Source organism: Tamandua tetradactyla, chromosome 5 (assembly GCF_023851605.1).
Source record: "Tamandua tetradactyla isolate mTamTet1 chromosome 5, mTamTet1.pri, whole genome shotgun sequence".
Taxonomy (NCBI): domain Eukaryota; kingdom Metazoa; phylum Chordata; class Mammalia; order Pilosa; family Myrmecophagidae; genus Tamandua; species Tamandua tetradactyla.
This window is the reverse complement of record NC_135331.1, coordinates 148,290,683-148,301,811: the sequence shown is the minus strand read 5'-3', so window position 1 is coordinate 148,301,811 and position 11,129 is coordinate 148,290,683. Positions and strand designations below refer to the sequence as shown.

At 37.8% G+C, this 11,129-nt stretch overlaps 1 long non-coding RNA gene across 2 annotated transcripts; it reads left to right on the top strand.

Annotated features, from left to right (window-relative positions):
* Nucleotides 1-1,047: 1,047 nt before the first annotated feature.
* On the top strand, nt 1,048-9,002 carry LOC143682810 (uncharacterized). Of its 2 annotated transcripts, XR_013175286.1 has the most exons (4): nt 1,048-1,125; nt 1,665-2,060; nt 6,954-7,244; nt 8,251-9,002. It is a non-coding gene; the product is annotated as an uncharacterized LOC143682810 (long non-coding RNA). The 2 variants fall into 2 exon arrangements; XR_013175285.1 differs by lacking the exon at nt 6,954-7,244.
* The last annotated feature ends 2,127 nt before the right edge of the window (nt 9,003-11,129 follow it).

The following is an 11,129-nucleotide window of genomic DNA, read 5'->3' as shown; positions in this document are numbered from 1 at the left end:
ATTGCCCAAGGTCTTGCTTTTCCTTGTAAGACATTATTTTGTCTGAAAAGGCAATTGCCAGGGGTCTCTAGAGAAACAGAACCAACAGGTATATATATATATATATATATATATTTGTGTGTGTGTGTATATATGAGTATATATATGTGTGTGTGTGTGTATATATGAGTATATATATGTGTGTGTGTGTGTGTGTGTGTGTGTGTATGAGTATATATACGTACACATATATATAAAGAGATTTGTTATAAGGATTTGACTTACTTGACAGTGGGAGCTGGCAACTTGGAACTCCACAGTGCAGGGTACAAGTTGGAAATTTTGATAAAAGTAATGTTGAAGTTCTTAATCTGACTTTGTCAGGCGAGGCTGGCTTGCTGGTAATTCCAGCAAGACCCAATGATGAAGTTAAGGCAGAAATTTTATTCTGACCTCGGAAATCCTTCATTCTGGATTTTAAGACTTCCAACTGATTAGAAAGGATACACTCCACATTGCTGTAGGTAATCACCTTTATGGATTGTGGATATAATCACCTGAATTGATAGTGTAATCCATTCATCATAGATGCAAACCTCATCTACAAAATACCCTCACAATAGTAAGCAGGTCAGTGCTTGACCAAACAAGTGGACACCTTAACTGTGACAGATTGAATTATGCATCCCAATTTAGTGTTCCTTATCTTAATCCACATGGCTATGAATGTGGCCCCACTCTAAATAAGACCTTTTGAAGATGTTATTTGTGGTTAAGTCATGGCAAACTGAATCAGGATGGCCCTAATCCAGATTACTGGAGGCTTTATAGAGAGAAAACCATGGTAGGAGCAGAAGGTGGAAGTCGACATGACCCAGAAGAGAAAGGAGAGGACATTGCTTTGTGATGGGAAAGTCAAGGTACACAAGGATTATTGCCCAGTCAGAATGCCACTGACTTCAAAAGAAAGCAAGTCTGTAGCCAACGTCTTGACTTGGACTTCTGGTTTATGAAATCACAAACCAATAAATTCCCATTGTGTAGGCTAAACCATTGTGTGGTATTTGTCATAGCAACAGAGAAACTAAGACTGGCTCTAAATGAGGTACTGGAACACAACACAGACAAAACTCCTATAACATTCTGGTGAGGCAAACAAAGAAATCTGTAAACAAAGAGAGAAATTATAGATAGCTACTATTGCTATAAATCAGGGGGGTGTTAGACCCTGCGACTGGAAAAGGCCATTCTTAGGAAGGCCAGAGAAGGTTTCATGGAGGAAAGAGGATAGAATCTTCCATTCAAATAAAGAGTCCAAGGAAGACAGGTAGGTCATTAAGGAAAAAAGGGCCAGAAGTATAAAAGAACTTCGCTTGTCCAAAGCACAGAAAGTGTGAGGAACTTGGCTTGTCCAAGGCACAGAGAGAACTCACATGTTCTCTCCAGTAGAGAACAAGGGGTGAAAGTGACATGAGATGCAGTTGGAGAGGAAGGCAGAAGCCTGCAAGACCTCAAGGGCAATGGTGAGGGATTTGGGTTTTATCCCAAGAGAATTGTGATGACTTTGATGGGTTTCAAGCAATGGATTATTTCAGATTATTTCAGAATGTATAATAGGTAAAGAATAACAGAAAACCAGCAGGATAATTGGAGACCATAAATAACTAAATGTCTTTCTCATCTAGACATAAAAAGAAAAGAATGAATGAAGATAAATTCAGCAGGAAACAGAAGAGAGATATGGTAACCATCAGTGAAAATAACTGAGTTAATACCCACCTGGTGGAATTGGCAAGGGTTCTGTGACATGGAGACAACAGAAAGGACCAGGGAAAGCAATCAGCAATAACTGCAGAGCACATGAAAGGAGGCAGAGAATGGGGCAGAGAAAATATTTTCATCCAACGCTAACATAGAATATACCAGAGGCTCAGCTCTACACCAGGAGTGAACCACTGCTCATGCCAGACCAAACCAAGCTAGGAAGGAATAATGGGCCACACATTCAGCAAAGCCCTGGAACCTGGGAACCTGAGCAATGAATCCAGAGTATATTGGTGGCTCTGGTTAGTGCAGAAAAGGTATAAAATATCGATAGGCGCTGCTTCTCAGGTTGAGTTGATTGTGGGGAGATGAGAATGGGCATTTGTTCCAGAATGAAAGTTGAAATGCATTAAAACTTGTCCTTTGAGGAACAGTACATGAAAATAGGGTGTCCAATTAAAGCCAGCTTCTAAGAAAAAAAAAAAACACTAAAGAAAAAAAACAAATTGATAATCAGTTGATTGTATTATTTTTTGAAATTTTAGCTACCCTTCCCTGGGGGGAGAATTATACTTTCACACCCTTCAATGTCAGACTTGGTCTTTTGACTAGCTCTGGTAATTGAAAACCAGAAGTGAAAGGAGTCACTTCCAAATACAAATACTCATATATTCAGGTAATAGACTGGTAGATAGATAAATGATAGATTGTAGAATGATACAACAAATGTGCCAAAAAATTATAACTGGTGGGTCTGGGCGTGGGATAGGGATATGTTGGAGTTCTCTGTATGAAGTTTGCACTATTTTTATAACTGGCATAAAAGTTTGAACATATTTCAAGATAAAACTTTAAAAAAAAGATCCAGCATTGTGACTCATGATAGTCTGTCTCTAATCCTGGATATAACCAACAATGTTTCAGATGGAGATAACTCTGTAAGCTTAGGTTCTGGGATGAACATTAAGTGGAACATGGTTGTAGCCAACCTATGGTAAGCAGCATGTGCAAGAAATAACTTTGTTGTCACTAAGAGTTGGGATCATTTGTTATTGCAGCATAATTTAGAATATTCTGACTCATATACCACCTATCTAGGTAAATTTACAAAGGTGAAAAAAATACTTGGACATAGGGCATCATTGCTTCTCTTAGAACTTTTCTCTGGGCTTAATAGTCCTTGCTTGCTTTGTGTGGTTGATTTTAGAAGCAGGATATGATTCCTAAGACACATCCTTTTTCCAGAGGACTGAGCGTTAATGTCAGCTCCAGTGGGGGTGGGAGTCAGAACTTCTCAAAATAAGTATTTCTGTTTCCTGTCCAGAGTAATCTAAACTAAGCAGGGTAGAGATCAGATGAAGTAGGCATAGTTCAGAGCAGTGGAAGAATCAATGGAGAGGAATGAATGGGGTCAGCAAAAGTCAGAAAATCCTGGGAATTGCATATCTATACCCTAAGAATTAAAAAAATTCTTTAGCTTCCTGTAAGGGTGAAGGGTGATAAAAGGAAAGCCAAAAACAATTTGTATTTATGTTTCTTTTCCTTAGGACTTCCGCAGGTGAGCACATTTTTTGCATAAACCCTAATGTTCAAGAAAATAGGCTCCAAGTCAATCTGGGTGGCACAAAGCTTCCCAGGTACTGATGATACCAGAGCATCAATGAGCCAGAAGGACATATGAGAGGGAGAAACTGCTGAATAGGATAACCCAGCTGGAGAGTTATAGTGAATTTTTATATGTAAATTGTCCTGTAGCAGGATGGAGAGACTAATCATGTTCCCAGCAATGTCTCTCACCTGGTTGGCTGATGTGCAGAATTTGGGCATCAGTGTGTGGGTGGTGGGCTGAGGGCATGCAACCTGAGGATCTGGAAAGTTTGATCACATACTTGAGAGTAGCAATTGCCTCATCAGTTTATGTGAACTAACTTATTTACACTATCAAACCTTTATATGGTAGGTTGAATTATTATCTCCATTTTAAATGAGGAAACTGACGCTCTCCTGAGCTTAACCTCTACCTTGCACTGGCTACCTCTGGATTGTTACAACTTTCTAGGAGAATTCTCAGAGCTTTGACTGTCTCATGTACCTTGCGGTACCCTGAATTCTTGTAGAAAGAATCTATCTGGCAACTTTGGCCATGATATCCAGAATATCAGTGTTCCAAAGAATGTTATCTAATCTCCTTTCAAGAGAAGCAAGTATCTATTCTAAGCTGATGAACTCAAGGTGGGCTATGGCTATAGAGCAAGATAGGAAAGGGTTTACTTGCTAGCTGTGATGAATGAAACCAAGGAGGGTGATCCAGGAGATGACACCCAAATGCAAATTCTAAATGAAGAGCAAAATAACTACTCCATGGTGTCAATGCCAGAGTCTGGAATGAGAGAAAAAATATATGATTAAGCCATGAGATATAATCCAGGAAACCCACATGATAGACAGACAGGGTTGAAGTTCAGGGTGGAAGAAAGAATGTAAATATCCCTAAGTCATTCTAACATCATCTCGTAAATATTTAGTGACCATTCACCAAGGGAAAGGTGCCATTATAGGCTCTAATACTATAATGGTTCTTAATCTCACAGAGCTTAAAGTCTAGTAAGAGTTCAGATCCAGTTCAACTCTGCAGGACACTAGTAGCCTCAGGTAGGAATGAAGAGGAAACTGCTGAGGGCATCAACCCAGACCAGACAAAAGATTGAGCTCTTACAACCTAATCTATCTGGGCTTTATGAATTAACTGGGCAGCCATGAGCAAATCGTTCAAACTCTATGAGCATCACTTTCTTAACCAGTAGAATGAGCAGAGGAGAAAGTGGAATAATAATATCTGCATCATTGAGCTACTGTTAGGATTAGATGAGACTTACACATAAATTGCCTAGCCCAGTGCCTGATATATACTAGTTATTAATGAAAGCAACTATTACTGGTAATGATATTAGTTTATATGAAGTATGCATACGGAATGCTGAAAGTACAGATCTGTAGAATTTTATATTAATTACAATTCTAAGACCACTCACCCATACTTCAGATATGCTCAAGAATAGTAGGAAATGGAATATGGTAACAGGCACCTTGCAATCACCCAGCCTCAACAGAAAGTGCAGGACCACTGCATGAATTAACATGTTATACTGCTGTTAGTAAATGTTTCTAACTATAGCTGTGGACATAAATGAAATGGGCTAACCAGAAGTGGTGAATTCTTATCCCTGATGCATTCAGGCAAAATTGTAGGGACATTGTGGCATTGTGGTATTGTGGGTAGAAGTGATTATTTTTTTTGGAAAGGGAAAGTTTTTGGGTGGGGGATTTGAACTTGGGATAAAATTACATTTAAATTTATTTGAATTGCTGATATATATTTTATTTCTCTATGATAGTGACATTTGCTTCTTAAACAATATTGAAACTAGTCAAAGAAGTTTAAAAATCCTGGATTTCTACATTTATCCATCGTGCCCCACCATATTATAATAGAGACTATTTATTCTTTTCCAATATACTAAAACGTGGTTAAAAACAAAAGAAAAATAAATATATTGTGAATTGTCGAAAACGCAGCACTTCACCCTTTATACTTGAGCATTTTTATAGACATAAGGTCGTTAACGATACCTCAAAGAGTGGGTGACTCTGGTTCATCCTGGCTAATGTGATTGACGATCCAGGTCTATGTGCTGAGAGACTTGAGGTTACATAGATCGTTCCGTCTGAGAGAGAGGATGACTTAGAATGAGTCAGCCAAAGGCAGAGATCAAGTTCTATAGCAAATGAGAGTAAAATTAGAGGTACCTTAAATCAAGAGATTAACTGAGTCTGAGAGGTAGTTGCAGAAGGAGAGAGAGCAGTATGCTTCATTCCCTCTGAGAGACCTCGCGGGGCATTGGAGTGGAGTTATCCCCCCTGGAGTGGGCTGTCATCTAGGTTTAGGATACTGGGAATCTTTCCCCTGAGAGAGGAAAGGAGTGGGGAGGAGCAAAGTGAAAGCGGAAAGTCTAAGAATATTAAAAAGCAAAATCTTCCAAGAATTGATTCCTTCACTAAGCAGAGACTGGTAAAGTGAGTAGTAAGTGAAACCCGTACACTGTCAACCTCAGTGTTGGTGTTCCTTTCCTATTGCCTTGTTTATTGCTGTTTTATTTCATTTTCACTTTTAAAACAAATGCCGAAGTGAGACCACCTTCACATACTTCTGTAAGTAAAACGCTACCGTAAATTCTAAACTTTGGCTCTTGTCTTTCTTCAGACTCAACTTGGGGGCGGGGGCAGCCATCCCTTAAAAGAATACTGAGATAATCTCTTGGGGAAGGCAAAACCTCACAGCAACTTCCTATATAGAAATTCTCTGCAAAATATTTGAGCTTCTGTCTCTTTCACTACGACTTTCTTAAGGGCTTTTATTCCATAAAACCATCACTCTGCCGATTTGGTTTCATTCTACCTTGTTGGTGTCTTCCTACACTTGATGTGCTCGGTTGTGGATTGAATCACTTCCCATACAAAAAATATGTTCAGTTGCTGACCCCTGATCCTGAGGGTGTAAACTCATTTGTGAATAGTAGCTTTGAATATGTTATTAGTTTAGGTGAGTCAGGGGGTGGGTGTGAACGCATTTGTAAATAGGACCTTTGAGGATGTTATTAGTTAAGGTAAGACCAAGCTGAATGAGGGTGGGCCTTAATGCAATATGGCGGAAGTCCTTATAAGCAAAAGAAATTGGACACAGCAGGAGACAGAACGAGACATAGCATCATAGGATGGAGGCAGAGACTGAGTCATCACCAGAACACTATAGTCTTAGGAGAAAACATGGCTTATCAATATCTTGATGTTTGACTTCTTGCTGCCAAAACTGTGAAAAAATAAATTCCAGTTGTTTAAACCAGTCCATTCTGAGGTTTTTGTCATAGGAGCCCAGGCAAACTAAGACATACTCGTGAACATTTGCTAAATTAAAATGAACAGAACTAAATTGAATTCAAGAGTGAGGTTGTTCAGTGCTGGAGCAAACAACCACTGTCTTTATTTTTAAGGATTGGTAGGTGACCTAGATTATTTTATTCAGGCCTCTTGTAAAAACAGGGTGAGTACATGAGTTTCTAGTATTCTCAACAACGCACCAATCACACCTTACACCCAGCAGTAAATCAGAGTATTAGGATTGTCAACAATCTCTTCAAATTTCCTCCCTACAGAAATACATACTTGGAGATTCACTCTTATCATTTACTCCTCCCCACCTTCGGCATCAGTGATCTCAAGCTTTTGGAGAAATAAAACCCCACAGAGTCTACCACTGCTTTAAGTTCCTTTCAAAATGCTTAGGGACCAGTAAGAGAAGGAAGCAACCCTGTTAACGGCTCCCGTGGAACTTTATTGTGATGTGACTTCTTAGTAGAGAGTGTTCTACTGATAAAGATCTACGTCTTCCAATCTTCCACCTCCAAGACAGTCCATGGAGACCCATCAACCATCCCATTTGGCAGGTTAGGTTCAGATGGGGTCTCCAGGGAACTACTGCTTAGGACTAAGAAATTATTGAATGCAATAAAATTGGTTATAAGACGTGACACAATACTCTGGGGTATGTACATCTCTAGAAAGCCATGCAATTAATAAAATATATTAAGAATTATATGATTAATAGCTATTATATAATAATAAATGACTGGCTAGAAAGCTAGTATTTCAAATTAATTAATATGAATGTGCCAGTAAGGGGATACTAGAGAAACAAGCAAAATGTAGATGATACTGTTTTCATGTGGATGAATCATAAGACAAAGAGCAGCATTAAGCTTTCTAGTTTACTTATATTAATTTCAGATACTAGCAATTACAACTTGTGCTTTTGAATTCCATAAAAATGCAAAGCTACCATGAAATAGAATTAGCAGGGAGCTTTAGAAATTCATTAAACTGAACTTTAGTAGCAGCATCATTTTTTTTGGCTAATACAGGAATATATGTCTGCACATACACTATTTATGATACCATTTGAGACCTACATAAAATATAAGTTGAGAAAATGTGTTGCATTCAATAATTTACAAAGGTAGAAAATAACAGCAAGGGGAATTGAGAACAAACCTCGCCTTTTCTCTTACTGTAATATACAGATATTGCATCTGTGGCTTCCAATACAAATTCTTAATTTGAACCCAGACAAGCCTTGTACTGTGAAGAGATTAAAGGGATGTCTGAGGGAGGAAGTACAGATGCTGGTTCTGGTGCATAATCATGTTTGCAAACATGTTAATCAAATCTGGGCGCTTGCTAACTTGCTAATTAAATTTACAAGTGATTGGAAATATTTGCCACTGAAAGATTTAAAGTCATTCCTGAAATCCTAATGACAGCTCTAGCAATATATGTGTGCCTCTTGAGGGCCCACTGAGGATAGAGGGTATTAAAAATATAATTGGTTTTAAAGCACTTTAGATTAAATTTTTTCCTATGATTCATTCTCTCTTCTTTGTATTCACCTTTCAGGTCACTTCCTGCTTCCTGAACAAGATATCCATAACTCAAATGAACCACCCTATGAATTTGCTTACCTTCGTTAAAACCAGCTAGCTCAAATTTGTTCCATTTCTATTTAAAATTATGTGCTTGGAAATGAAGAGATTAAACTTTCAAATCCAGTAAGACTTAGAAAAAGCAGTCAAAGATATCTGAAATCTGACAAAAGGCATACTGTTAAAAAACCAAAGTAGAAAGCAGTTGGGAACTTAGTTGAGGTCACTATAAATTTATGTATATATAAAAAAACTTAATTTGCTAAGTTCATTTTGGGCTCTTACATGTGGTATCATACCAGGCCTGACATATTCCTCTTACATGATGAAGAAAAGCGTTCTGGTTGAATCAGAATTTTTTAAATGATGCATGATCTGTCAGCAGCATTAAACGAATTTCTAACAGAATTTCCAACACCCTGTTGGTGGGAAAAAAAAAATGCCAACGTCCCAATTTTTGGTGATTGCAGCTAACAACACTGCATGGAATATTCTTTTGAATGCACACATTAAAATGAGGTAAAGGGTTTTAGGAATAAATTGGTTGCCAAACAATATCAGTGGTGCCCTGGTCTGACCTTGTATATAATTGTTTGCATAACAGAGCTGAGAAGCAACAAGGCGGTTAATCTGTGGGTCTTTATTTCCAGCCACCCAGGGACCTCAGGGGTCAAAGTGATTTACTAACATTCACTAAAGGTTATTAAAACTGTTGTACAAAGTTGATGGAAAGGTGTTATTGCTTTTGTAATAAAAAATGACTTTCATGGAACAGTTTACACATAATTTTTTATTAGATTTTACTTCCCATCCTCTGCCTTACCCTTCAGAGTTTCATGGTTGATAACAGTTTGATTATTTGTATAGGACCACGGATGTGGATAGCACTTTCCAGGACTTAAATTATAAATGAGGTAGCTCTCTGCCCCAGATGGCTCCAAGGCTTCTGCCTTCATAAAGGCTACCAGGAAGAAAGCAGTCAATTTGCCCTCAGAATAATACGATCATGGTAACTGTCCAAATTAAAAGATTTAAATGATACTGAAGCTTTCATACTTCTCCAGATTACTCCAGGCAGCCAAAGAGATGCTGTTCGAAAATGCATCAAATAAATTGTTAACGTTTTTGTTCCCTGAAAAGAGAACCATCACTTTAGAAAAATCCCATAGCCATCAGCAGACCTAGATAGAGCAGCAAAAGTGAGCAGCACAGAAGTCTAGCAAAGCTTGGGGTAGGTGTAAAAAGATGGGGAGAAAAGGAACAAAGAAGAGAGACAGAAGACAAGAGGTTATCATCATCAAAAACCATTTATTAAACACAGCATCAGGCAAGGCACTGGAATAGGTGCTAAAAAAATGCAACATAGCTATGATTCTGGCCAACTGGGTATTTTACATTGAAGATGTCACTTCAGGAAAAACTTGAGGAAAAACAAAAGTCCTTCAAGAACAATTTCATAAAGAGAATGACAGTGAAGAAAATATGAAAATAGGAAGTAGGAGAAAAGATGCTTTTATAAAACTTAGTGCAATTAGAAGTCTATTATGAAATATAATTATAACATTACAGTTATATGTACCCAATATAGTGTATTCTTGTTACTTTAACATTGCATGTTTTATTGCCAACTGCTTCATATTAAAGCATAAACCAAAGACATGTACCTATTATAAACTGTATTTGTTCTTTAGGAGAAAATAATGGGACCAGAGGAATCTGGTCAGGATTTAGCACAATACCTAGGAGCTCAGTATATTTTAAAAAATAAGTGAATAACTCTAAAATTAATATTCTCCTGACCTGTTATATGGAATTCTAGATATAGTTTTCATTTTAGGTCCATTGTCTAACAGTTCACATTCTCTCTCATTCCATGAATAATATTTGAGACAAAGAAATACCCATCACGTTTCTATCATTAGAGATCATTGCAAAATCTTAGAAGACATAGCTTGTAATTATAAAGTAATTTTAAATTTTAATTCATATTGTAGCTTTATTTCCTTCTTTAGGAATAAGAACAAGAAACTGTAATGAGATTCAGATTAAGCTACCATTTATTGAACACTCAATGTGTGCTATGCAGTGTTTTAAGTGCTTCCACAGTAAGATCAAAACCTATGGAATTTTTAATTTGTCACCATGAGAAAAGGCAAAGGGAGCTATAATTATACCACAGGGAGAAGAAAAAGCTAAGAGGAAAATACTACCAAGGATTCTGCATGCCTACTTAGGGGAGAAAAAAATTATATCCCCATATCTGGGAAATATTAATGAGAAATTATGAAAAATTGCATAATTAGGACTTGAGATTTCAAAAGAAGCCCATAAAATTAGTTTTCTCTATTCTTTTCTGGGAACTCATCTTAAAGTCTTAAAAGGATCAAGAGAAAAAAATGTAAACACTATCTCCAGTGAAACTGAGAGGCCCAAATCTCCGAGTCATAAAATAAGAGGAAGGTGTGGCAAAAAACACTGCAGTTCAGAGAAGGGTATGAGAAGAAAAGGAAAGAGAATGTTTGTGGCTACAGATGTCAGAAAAAGCTAGCTTTGTACCAGTCTTCTGAGAGTGGAGCTATCCTGAAGCGTAAAACAAGACAAAATAAATGAACAGGAAATACCTTATTTACAATGATGGAACAAACCATAGGAATTAGAGGCAGTAACTTCACTTGATTCCACTTGACAAAAAATGGAGAGTTGAACTAGCTTAGTCTGAGTGTGGATGTGGGGGAGCAGGGGTCAGGTAGTCATGAAGGGGGAGAGATTTGGCCATGAGAACAGTCTGGAATGTGTATAAAATCTCTCTCGCTCCCTTCACACACCCCTTACACCACCACCACCCCCCCACCC